This window comes from Camellia sinensis, chromosome 7 (genome assembly GCF_055761805.1).
Source record: "Camellia sinensis isolate YWXY chromosome 7, ASM5576180v1, whole genome shotgun sequence".
Classification (NCBI taxonomy): domain Eukaryota; kingdom Viridiplantae; phylum Streptophyta; class Magnoliopsida; order Ericales; family Theaceae; genus Camellia; species Camellia sinensis.
In genome coordinates this window covers 120,583,714-120,596,374 of record NC_138967.1, presented here as the reverse complement: position 1 = coordinate 120,596,374, position 12,661 = coordinate 120,583,714, and positions in this window count along the sequence as shown.

Here is a 12,661-nt window from a genome sequence, read left to right as displayed (position 1 = left end):
TGCTCCAAAAACTGAAAAGAAGACTATGAAGGGGAAAGGTGTCAAGGGTTACGAATGTCAAGGGTTTGGTTATATTGCTCTTGAATGTCTATCAAAAAGAACCGAAAAAAAGTCTATAGAGTGGCTTGAGATGATGAAAGCGAGTTAGAGCAAGAATCCGAGGAAATCGAATTCGGTGAAGACTGGAGATAGTACTTACATGGAATTCTGGTCTACCATCACTTAACCTTCTCCAAAGCCAGTGGAGTTTGCTCGTGGTCAGAATCTATACCGTGCTCCTACGTTTTATGGGAGTAACTACTTAGTTTGGAAGATCCGAATGAGGATGTTTCTTAGAGCTCATGACCCAGAAGGTTGGCAAGCCATTGAAGAGGATGTTGAAAGTCCTGACAATCTAATTAATCAAAGAGTTCTGACTACCATCCCTGAAGTAATTTCTGAAGAAGACAACAATGGATTGCTCACTGTACAAAGTCTAAAGATGCATGGGACATTCTGAGTAAATTCCAGGAAAGAGAAGAGTCATTGTCACTACCATCCACCAACTTTCATACCTTGGTTGCTCGACTGGATGAGGTCAAGGAGAAAGAGGAGCAACAAGAAGATGAAGATGATGAAACCTCAGAAGACAATGATGAGATTGATGGTGATGATCTACAACAAGCTTATGAAAAGCTTTACAATGAATCTCTGAACTTGTCCAAGATCAATGACAAACTGATTTCAAGCTCAAAGCATGTGAAAGCGAGAATGTCAAGTTAGAGGAAGAGATTGCAACAGCAAAGCAAGATGTCATCAAGATCTCCAATAACAAGCAAGACCTATGTGGAAAAATTTTATCTTGTGAGACCGAAAGGAATGAACTTCTAAAAATATATGCCGCATATTAAGAGAAAATTGAAATTCTTGAGATGTCACAAGCTATATTGGAAGAGATGGTCAGTCAAAAAGAGGAAGAACTCTAAGATACTAGAGCCACGATTGATATGTGGAACAAAGGGTCAAAGACACCGGAAGACATCCTCGGGTCTCAACAGATGAGTTGTGACAAAAGTGGGCTAGGCTATGGCAATATATCAGTTCAAAAAGGGCATGCCTCTACATCACATAACATCAAGACTCAAACAAAGGGAAAGCTGAAGGTTCGACAGGGTGATCCCTCTATTCATCAACCTAATGGGGGTTAGATCAACAAAAGGGAGGTAAAACCTGTTTATTTTATTTTATTTTATTTTTTGTCATCATTGTGGTAGGTATGGCAACATTCGCCCGTATTATTTTGAGTTGTTTGGTAAGGTGTTTCAAAGGCATAGAAATTCTGATACTTTTTGGGTTAGGAGACAACCTTACATGTTTAAGCGAAACACCAAAATTGAGGGTGTTCACAATACTAAGACTTTTACTAAGACTGCCAGACCTGTTTCTGCTAAGACCAAAAAGATATGGGTGAGAAAGAGTGACTTAACTTGTTTTGTTGTTCACACTGTACTAAAAGCACGTGACTCACACATGTGGTATCTTGATAGTGGGTGCTCTCGGCACATGTCTGGTGACAAATCTTACTTCACATCTCTTGAAAAATATGAAAGAGGAATTGTTACCTTTGGAGATGGTGGTACTTCTAGAGTCATTGGTAAGGGCCCTATAAGTGTGATTGGTCTTCCTAAGCTCAAAAATGCCCTTCTTGTTGATGCCCTTAAAGCAAATCTTTTGAGCATTAGTCAAATGTATGATTCCCATCATGAAGTATTGTTTTTAAAAAAAAAAAAATGTGAAATTTTGGATAAAAAAGGAAATACTGGGGTTCACACATCTAATAATTGCTATGGGATTATCACCACTAATGATCTTACTTGTCACTCGGCCGTCATAAGTAATCTTGACTTGTGGCATCAAAGATTAGGTCACATGAATTTCAAGGACCTAACCAAGATAGCCAACAAAGAGCTTGTGAGAGGAATACCTAAAATGGGTAAGAATGTGAACCATGTGTGTGGACCATGTCAACTTGGGAAGCAAACTCGTGCCCCTCATAAAAAGGTGAATAGTTTCACAACGAAACGTTCTCTTGAACTGGTTCATATGGATCTTATGGGACCCACTCGCATTGAAAGCATTGAAGGCAAAAGATACATTTTTTTAACTGTGAATGATTACACTCGTTTTTCATGGGTTAATTTTTTAAGAGAAAAATCTGATACATTTGATACTTTCTAGGCATTAGTCCTTAAAATCCAAAATGAACACAGTGTCTCTATTGGGCGCATCATAAGAATCCGAACTGATCATGGTCGTGACTTTGAAAATAGTTCGTTTTCAGATTTCTGTGATATGCATGCTATCAAGCATGAGTTTTTTGCACCTATTACTCCATAGCAAAATGGAGTTGTTGAGAGGAAAAACAGGGCACGAGCGGCCCAGGCCAGGCCACTGCACGTGCAGTCAGCAGGGCAGGCTTAGTTTTGTTTTTTTCCCATATTTCTGACTTCTGGGCCTCCGTTTCCATGGTTTTCAAGTGTTTTTCTTATGCATTTGCACTACATGAACACAAGAGAAATTTAAGAAAGATTAAGAAGAACTGAGCGAATAAGTAACGAATGAACCGACTGAATGAATTTAATGAAATGTGTTTTGTTGTGCTTGGTTATGTTTTTGCAAGTTGAGCTGTTAAAGAGTATCATCTGACCAAACACTGTGAGTAACGTTACTGTAAAGATATGTTTATATGAATTATATTCGAAATGCTATTTGATAAGTTATGTTTTCCGAAATGTTATTTTGCTTAAGTGAACGAATATCCGATTTAAAATCTGTCATGGCATCCAAAGACAGTCCCAAGTCATGGGGGACAGCATGTTGATGTGTGTGAATACGAGATCACTTGACTAAATGCGTTATGTTGGATAATAGGTGTCTGAGATCGATTACTCTAGTTAGATAACGGTATGATATGTTCTGTTGGACTATGTTTGGATATGTATGAGATTATTCACGAATGTTGTTGGAAAATTCGAAGATCTTCAAAGAAAACTCAAATTCTCTAGAAATGATGAGAGGCTTAGATTCTTCAACAGTCACAACTAAGAACACAATAGTAAAGAGATGATGGAGATAAGAGATTGGGTGAAAAAGAAGGCAAAGTAGTTAGAGAGAGAATAATGGCAAGACTCTCCCATGGATCTCCAACTTTCACTCTCAAGGTAGATAATGGAGAAGGGAAATTAATTCTTTCCTAAGAGTAGTCTTTCCAAAATACATCCCTTGTAAAGTTATGGGTAGGTGCTATTTATAGGCACCTCATGATGTAAGATGGAGCCCATGTGCAAGGCATATGGGGAATATTCCCTCTAACTACCTTGCCTAATGAGGTGACATCTCCGAGGATGAGGAAAACACCGAAGAGGAGATCAACCTCTCGGCAAACCCTTCTTCTTAGCCCCACCTAACCAATGATCCCCAATCATTCCAAAGGGTCAGGGGTAGTCCCAGAGGACGTCCTGCTGAAGAAGGGTCAGGGGTAGTTCAAGAGAACGTCCTACCGCAAATATTGTCGAGTCTCTGGGACCCCTTAGATTGTGTCACCTCAACCCGGGTATAGGCTAGTTTAACCGAAGAGTGAATTGATCTCTAGTCACCGTCCTTGGGATCGGGTCCTCTGTTCGGACTCCATTACGCCCATGGTTCTGGTGCGCAGATCCCGGAAAGCTCTGAGCCCGTAAGTGTTCTGGGACTCATTAACGAAGCGATTTCTAGATTGCATTTGAATCCGTTCGAACCTAAGTGCTTCGGATCTCTAGGTTCGCAGACCCGAACCTTTTCAAGTCCGAGTTCAAATGGGTCTCTAGGTTCGTGGTTCCAAACCTTTTCAAGACTAAGCCAACCTCAGAGAATATATCTCTTCCAAGGGTTTCATCTTTTTTGAAAACAAGGGTTAACCTCCTCGGACACCCGTATGATCTGGACCTCCTCGAATGGGCTTGTTGGGCTTTCTTTAAAGATATATGCTTGAAATGTATCCTCCTCGGCCCAATTTGTTGACTTTTTTGTAGGCTCGTTCAATAGAATTCACTTGGCTCATTTAGCAATAATTTCTCCAAGCTTACCATTTTTTAAGCTTTCCGATTGGGCTTCGATTGCGCCCAATTAATTAGTGGGCTCAAGTTAACCCTTCTTACATTTTGCCCCTTGCATGTATGGACAATTTTGAATTTTTCGGATATGCACATTTTCACTTTTTCGACCATGCTTCACATCACGCCTTCAGGAATATTTTGTCTTTATATGGCTTTTGGATAAGACTGATGACTCATCATGATTTTTTGGATAAGATTGCCAACTAGTAAAAATAAGAATGAATCTTTTGTGCCTTTGATATTTTGTTTTCTCAAGAAAAAATAAAACTTAAATATTTTAATGCTTCCACCAAACCAAACAAGAATTAATTATTTATTTCTCTTGGAAACAAAAAAATCTCAACAGTCTTGACTTTTTTTTTTATTAAATTCAAGAAAATCAATTCTTTTCTCCCTGAAATAAACAAAAGCTAAAAGCTTAATAAGGACCCACTCTTGAATTCTCTCTTTAGAAAATTGAAAACCCATGGTTTTCTTTCTATTAATTAGAAATTCATAAAGTGCTTGGCTTCTATATATATAATCAGAATATTTGAAGGAATATTCAAGGTATCACACCTCTTTTTTTCCTATTTAAGAAAAATGACAAAACCCTAATCCATAGCTCACTTTTTTTGCCCATGGCCATTTCAGCCCTTTCTCTTTTTACTGAAACCACCTAGATTTCTTCTTGTTTTTTTATTTTGTTGAAACCTTGCGGTACACTCTCTCTCTCTAAGCTTGCATCTTCTTTAATAAACCAGAGACCACCATGACCAACAACTTTCTTTTCCTTTCACAAACCAGAGATTCTACTATGCATTGAAGACCACTACCGTCTACATGCTGGTTGTTGTCGCAGCTCCAGGCACCGTTGTCGTCTCTGTCACCGAAGACCCATACCATCTTGTACATCATCAGTGGCCACAACCTCGGCTACCGTTGGCATTGCAACGTCGTAGGCAACTGCTGAGTCAAGCCAACTCCATCCCAACTCACTGCTGGCTGGCTCATCCTTCGCACTTGTCACCTTTAACCCACTGTTAGCCTCTTCTGCTGCAACTTCACCGCCAATCTTGATTGTTGCTCCAGTGCCAACCACACACGTCGCCCGCTCAATGCGTCGTGTGTGGTCACCGACTCCTTTATGGAATCACCACTGCTTCCGACCTCGATTGTCTAGAGCCCACCACGTACGTTTTCCCACTCAACGCGATGTGTGTGGTCTTGCCTAGCACCGTTCAACTTTAGTTTGCATATTCTCCATTTCTTTCTTTTACTGCTTGTAAGTTTGTGGGTGAGTATATTGTTTTTGAATATTTTTCCTTTCAATCAACTGGGTAATCTTTGTTCATCATACTTCTCCCATTCTTGTAATTTTTTGATCTGTGAGCAAGCCTTTTGTGAAAACGCCTTTCAAAATCTTATTTTGAGAGAGAAAATTTTTAGCTTAGGAATTTTGATTTACTAGGCCTTGATGCTTGTGATTTGAAACTCCACTAAGGAGCTTGAATAGAACTTTGATGTTGTGGCTCCCACTGATGCTAAAATTTGTAGAGCTTGAGAGTGAATTTTACACAGTGTTGAAGGTTGTAGAGCTGCTAATATTTTTTTTAAACACTGGAAATTTTTTTTTTTTTTTTCTGAATTGAAACTTGCCAAAGAATTTCTAGGCTATGACTATTGACTTAGGAAGAACATTCTTGTAATTTGCATAACAATCTATTGAATCTTGCTACGGATGAGAAATGTAATGTTCAGATAAAAATGTTTCAAATCTTGGGCCTGAAATTTGTTACTCAACTTACTCTGTCTGGAGTCAGAGCCTTGTATAAACCGAGTCTTTAATATTGAATACTGTAATCTGATAGAGAATGACCCACTTGAATCTTGTATACTCGGAAAATGAATTCTTGTACGAAATAAACGACCTCGGGGCCCTCAGAACCCACACAAATAAGAGTAAGGGCTATCCCTCGGAAGTTCGAACAGGTAAGGCGGTCCAAGGCTGTCCCTCAGGAGTCCAAATAGTAGCACACACCCTTACTTCGGCAAAAAAGATCCCTCTGGAACGCAACCGAGTCTACCAAGCTTGCACCAACAGAAGTAAAGATTATCTCTTAAAAATTCGAGCAGAACCAAAGCTATCCCTCAAAAGTCCAAGTGGAAGCAAGGCTATCTCTTGGAGGCCCGAGTGGATGTACACTCCCCTCTTTGGCAACTAATGGAAGCAAAGTCTATCCCTCAAAAGTTCGAGTTGGAGTACACTTCTACTTCAGCAGTTAATAGAAGCAAAGGCTATCCCTCAGTTGTCCAGGTAGGAGTACACTCTGCTTTGACAAGAAAGATCCTCAAATCTCGTACTGATGGAAGTGAGGGTTATTCTTCGGAAGTCCGAGCGGGAGCCCACACTCTGCTTCAACAAGAAAGATTCTCGAAGCTTGCACTGATAGAAGGGTTGCTCTTCTGAAGTCCAAATGGAAGCAAGGGTTGTCCCTCGAAAGTCCGAACCCACACTAATGAGAACAAGGGATGTCCATTGTAAGTCCAAATGGAAGCAAGGGTTGTCTCTCGGAAGTCTGGACCCACACTAATGAGAGCAGGGGATGTCCCTCGGAGGTCTGAACAGAAGCAAGGTTGTCCCTCATGAGTCTGTATAATAGCACACACCATACTTCGGAAAGAAAGATCCCTTTTGATAGGCAACCGAGTCTCGAGGGCTGGTCTTTGGAAGTCCAAGTAGAAGTTCAAGTGGGAGCACACACTTTACTTCAGTAAGAAAGATCCTCGAAACTTGCACTGATGAAAGCGAGGTCTATTCTTCGAAAGTCTGAGTGGGAGCACACACTCTACTTCAACAAGAAAGATCCTTTCTAGCTGGCAACCGAGTCTACTACTCCTCATTTTTCTTCAAGGGGCGATAAAAATTGAAAATTGTCTCAAGCAACATAACATAATGAAGATACACAATATAGAGAAAATAAACTTCTAATAGAGATACACAATGTGGAGAAAACAAATTTCTTCATAACATAAGAAAGAAAGATAAAACTTTTTGGACAATGCAGTAAATACAAATTGTAAATGTCATAGATAGACTTCTTCTATGAAATGTTGACATTTTCCCCTAGAGTTGTAAGGTCATTCGGAAAACTTTCATCAGTTGCTCGGGTTGTGGCCATCATACGCCATCATAGCCACGTCTTCTAAAATATCTTGGGGCCCCTGTTCTTTGAACTCTAGCTTATCTGCTTCGACTTTCTTTCTAAAGATCTTATTAAGCATCCGTCACTTTTTTGTAGGATGCCCTAGTGATTGGTGGAAAATACAATAATTAGGGCCTTCACGGTCCTTCTTCGGCAAAAACTTTTCAATACCAGGCAACTTTAGTTCCTCGTCTACCACCCATTCTTTAATTAAGGCCTTCACTGCTAGGGGTGCAACTCAGGCTGGTTCGATCGGGTTGGGAATTTGTCTAAGCCCAGCCCAAGTTGTGCTTAGACTTGTCCAGGCTCGAATTGTAACCTAAGGTTGCCTGCCCAAGCCTAACCCGAGTTAAACCCGAATTGCTTGAATTGTAAATGAATTTCAGTTTTTATTTAACATTATTAAATTATTAAAATTTGACTCTATTTACATTTTTTTTTATATATAGAAAATCATTAATACCATCAAAAAAATAATTTATATAATGTAAAAGAGATGCCGCCATAGTAGTCCTTACAATTTATGAGTGAAAATGAAAAAAAAAAAAGAGTAAGATTTTATGTTATTCGTATATATAATAATATATATTCAATATGATTTAATAATCTAAACTACTTTAATATCATGTAATGGCTAATAATTTATATGTATATTTAATATTTTTATATATCTATATATGTATAATTCGAGCTTCGGGTTGCTCGGGTTGTTTGACGTCTTTGCCCAATCCCGTCCAAATTTAATTTAGGTTTTTGAATTTTTGCCTAAGCCCTTATCGAATTCAAAAATATCTTGTCCAAGCTCTAAAAAAATTTGGGCTGGGTTCGGGTTGCTCGGGTTGAGCCCGCCCAAGTTGCACCTTTATTCACCGCCTCAACATTACACGAAAAAGGAGTGTCATCTTCACATTTTTTCCTTTTCTGACCTCTGAATTCCCCCTCATAGGGCTTTCAGGTGGAAGACGCGAAAGCCGCGGTGACAGAAGGTCCTCGAGATGTCTTGAACCTGGTTTTATAACTAGTCTCAAACCTGATTTCCTGAGACTGAGGTATGTTGATGTTCCGAAAATGCTTCAATTAGTGACGAGAAAGTGGGTAACTTGTCATTAACAAGAAGCATTTTTTCACCCGTTCAATGCCCCTTCAACACAGATTTGGACCAAGTAGCTTTCCTCTACAGCCTCGTGACAGTCCACGGCTTTGTCTTGGAACCTCTTCACATATTCGAGAATGTTTTCACCCTTCCGCTGCTTTTCCTTACACAAGGTAAGTGTGGTAACTTTTTCGGCCACTTGAAAGAATTTAGCGTGGAATTTGTTGACCATCTCCTCCCAATTTCAGACAGAGTTTGGGGCCAAGTTAACGTACCAACTATATGCTCGGTCGGTGAGGGATTTGGAGAATTCTCTCAGTTGAAGGACATGATTTAAACCATGAATCCCCAAAGTCTCGATGAACCGAAAAACATGTTCTCGAGCATTTCCTTGTTTTTCATCAAATTTAATAAACTTCAGCACTATGTACCCCTCCGGGTATGGATAACTCAACATCTCGATAAGGTATAGTGGCTTGACGTTCGGATTGGGAAAAGATGGTAAAGTCCTCTTGCCCCATTCGAGATCGAACATGGCTTGCACATCGGCAAGAGTGAGAAACTGTTGAGGGAGAGAACTTGATAATGGTATTCCTGGAACTTGGCTTGTAAACTCGAAGATCGAGCTTGGAGCGACTTGGCCATTTGGGGGTTGAGAATTCACCATTGGTGAAGACACATGACGATATTAGTCATCGGCACCTATGGACAAGCCATTTGATGATGGGACATTGAATTGGGTCCCATAAAGTCTATTGCATGCCGTGGCTACACCGGGTTGGACTTGCAACTCGGCATGGGAACCAAAGGAGACCCACTTGTTACATGAGTAGAATTTCCAATCGGTGGAACAAAATTAGGCATGGGTGGAGCACCATTTGGTAGAGAAATTTTCGTTGGCCTTCCTTGAACTTCCACCACTGCTGGAATACCATTCATCGTGCCGGAGACTCCTCCAACCACCGATGGACCATGGCTCGATCCTCCGGTTGCGTGATTTTGCACTCTATAGGCCACAGGTTGGCCATGACTTGTTCCTCCTAACACTTGATTTCGCACACCATTTTGAGCAACTTCAAGGAGAATTTGGGGTGGGTCTTGATGGTTTTGACCATTCCCAACATCACCATGAAGTTATTGATGCTTGCCGGCGCCGACTTGACTTTCATTTGTTACCGGTGGTGAGAAATACAAACCCATCACCAACATGGTGTGGGTGAGATTTTGAAGGGTTGTGAGAATCTCTTGTTGAGTGTGTTGGAGTCCTTGAATGGCTTTAAGGATAAGAGGTGAGTCTTGAACTTGAGTCCTCTCATCACCACCATTGGAAGAGCCTTGTTGATGAACTTTTTCTTTTCCCACCATTTTCACCGGAGTTGTAAATGTATGAGAGGGTTCAAGAATGTTGTTGGAAAATTCAAAGATCTTCGAAGAAAACTCGAATTCTCTAGAAATGATGAGAGGGTTAGATTCTTCAGTAGTCACAACTAAGAACACAATAGCAAAGAGATGATGGACATAAAAGATTAGGTGAAGAAGAATGCAAAGTAGTTAGAGAGAGAATAATGGTAAGGCTCTCCCATGGATCTCTCACTTTCACTTTCAAGTTAGATAATGGAGAAGGAAAATTAGTTCTTTCCCAAGAGTAGTTTTTCCAAAATACATCCCTTGTAAAACTATGGGTAGGTGCTATTTATAGGCACCTCATGATGTAGGATGTAGCTCATGTGCAAGGCACATGGGGAATATTCCCTCTAACTACTTTGTCCGAGGAGGTGACCTCTCCGAGGATGAGGAAAACCCTGAAGAAGAGATCAATCTCTTGGCGAACCCTTCTTCTTAGCCACACCTAACCAATGATCCCCAATCATTCCAAAGGGTCAGGGGTAGTCCTAGAGGACGTCTTGCTGCAGAAGGGTCAGGGGTAGTTCAAGAGAATGTCCTGCCACAAATATTGCTGAGTCTCAAGCACCTCCTAGATCGTGCCACATCGACCCGGGTATAGGCAAGTTTAACCGAAGAGTGAATTTATCTCCACTCACCGTCCTCGGGATCCGGTCCTCTGTTCAGACTCCATTATGCCCATGGTTCTGGTGTGTAGATCCCGAAAAGCTTTGAGCCCGCAAGTGTTCTAGGACTCATTAACGGACCGACTTTTAGATTGCGTCTAAATCCGTTCAAAGCCAAGCGCTTCAGATCTCTAGGTTCGTAGACTGGAACCCTTTCAAGTCCAAGTTCAAATAGATCTCTAGGTTCGTGGTTCCGAACCCTTTCAAGACTAAGCCAACACTTCGAAGAATAGATCTTCTCCGAGGGTTTCATCTTTTCTGAAAACAACGGTTAACCTCCTCGGACACCCGTATGTTCTGGACCTCCTCGAATGGGCTTGTTGGGCTTTCTTTAAAGATATATGCTTGTAATGTATCCTCCTTGGCCCAATTTGTTGACTTTTTTGTGGGCCTGTTCAATAGAATTCACTTGGCCCATTTAGCAATAATTTCTTTAAGCTCACGAATTTTTAAGCTTTTCGATTGGGCTTCGATTGGGCCCAATTAATTAGTGGGCTCAAGTTAACCCCTCTTACAGGATATATGAATAATTTTATTATGATTTGTTTTACAAATATGATATTTTTGGAATTCGTTCACTAACTCCTTTACTTTAATGTTGTTCACTGGGTTTTAGCTCGCTGTGTGTATATATATGTATAGGTGAGCGACATGAAGAGCAAGCCTAGATGGAATCTTTTAGTCGAGCCACCATCTATGAGATTTTGGTGCCTTCGAGTTGAGGCTAGGTCCAGAAGACCGTTGTCAAGTTGGTGATCATGATGTTGAGTTTTTGATATGTGTATATGTATATGAATGATTTTGTTTAAGATATTATATACATATTATAGGGTGGGTAAATTAACGTTTTGTGCATGTGTTATTTCATATAGATTCACAGCTCATTGGATTATTTGTTGTATATAATTTTTATATTAAGCTTCCGCTAGCCCTGATTATTTTGATTTGTACAGGAAGGCCTTTGGTAATCTCGGATTATTGATCATTTACGATGCTAAACCTATCGGGCGAGTTTGGGTCATGACAGAATGGTATCAGAGCACGAGTTAATTTACCCACACACCTGTCCAATTGAGCAATAGGAAGTCTAGAAAGGAGTTAGGAACATTTGCATTGTGTTACAAGTGTGTGGGTTAAGATGTGAATTCATGATCTTTATGCAAACATGAGAATGAAAGTTATATATACATGTGTGCTTATGAGTATGAATAAAGAAGCTATGTGCAATTGTGATTTCAATATGGAGTGTGTGGCTTCTGTGAACATGAAATCTATCAACATTATTCTCCTATGATTAGTATTACTCTGTTTAAATATAGACCAATGGAGAATACAAGACATACAGTTGAAACTGAATCTTCAGATGCAAGAATAGACCGGTTGGAAAGAATGGTTGAAGTATTAACTGAACTAGTGAGACAACAACAAGAGCAAAGATAACAACCCTTGCCTCTTCCGTTGCCGCCGGTTCAATTTGAGCCAAATAATGATGACATCATTGCTCTTACACAGAAATACAAGAAAATGGAGCCACTAGAATTTTTTTTTTTGGGCGGGGGGTATGAAACCACTAAAAGCTGAGGCTTGGGTACTTGAAACTGAAAAGATATTTGAAGTATTTCTGCGTACTGAAGCACATAAAGTTTTGTTGGCAACATTTATCTTGAAAAAATAAGCAATGAGATAGTGGATGCTTGTCCAGGACAGGAATGGAGACTTGACATGGCCTTAATTCAAAGAAATTTTCAATGAAAAGTACTTTCCTCAATGCATCCGAGACAAGAAGGTGTTTGAATTTGAACAATTAAAACAAGGTAACATGACTGTGGCTAAGTACGAGGCAAAATTTACTGAACTGGCCTAATATGCACCCCATATGGTTAACACTAATTACAAAAAAATAAGAAAATTTGAGGGCAGATTAGATGTTGATGTACGTGACCGTGTAAATGTGTTGAAATTGCCAAAGTATGTGGATGCCCTTGATAGAGCCTTGATGTCCGAAGCCAATATTGCCACGTTGAAGAAGTCAATATCATCAACCGAATGGGAGAGTAAGAAACAAAAGAAACAGAAAGTTGAACTGACCGGTGATTCAATGACCTTCGTGACTGAAAAATCAAATGCAAGAACTTTTGACAACACGTGTCGGGGAAGCAGTGGAAACATTGGCATACCTAC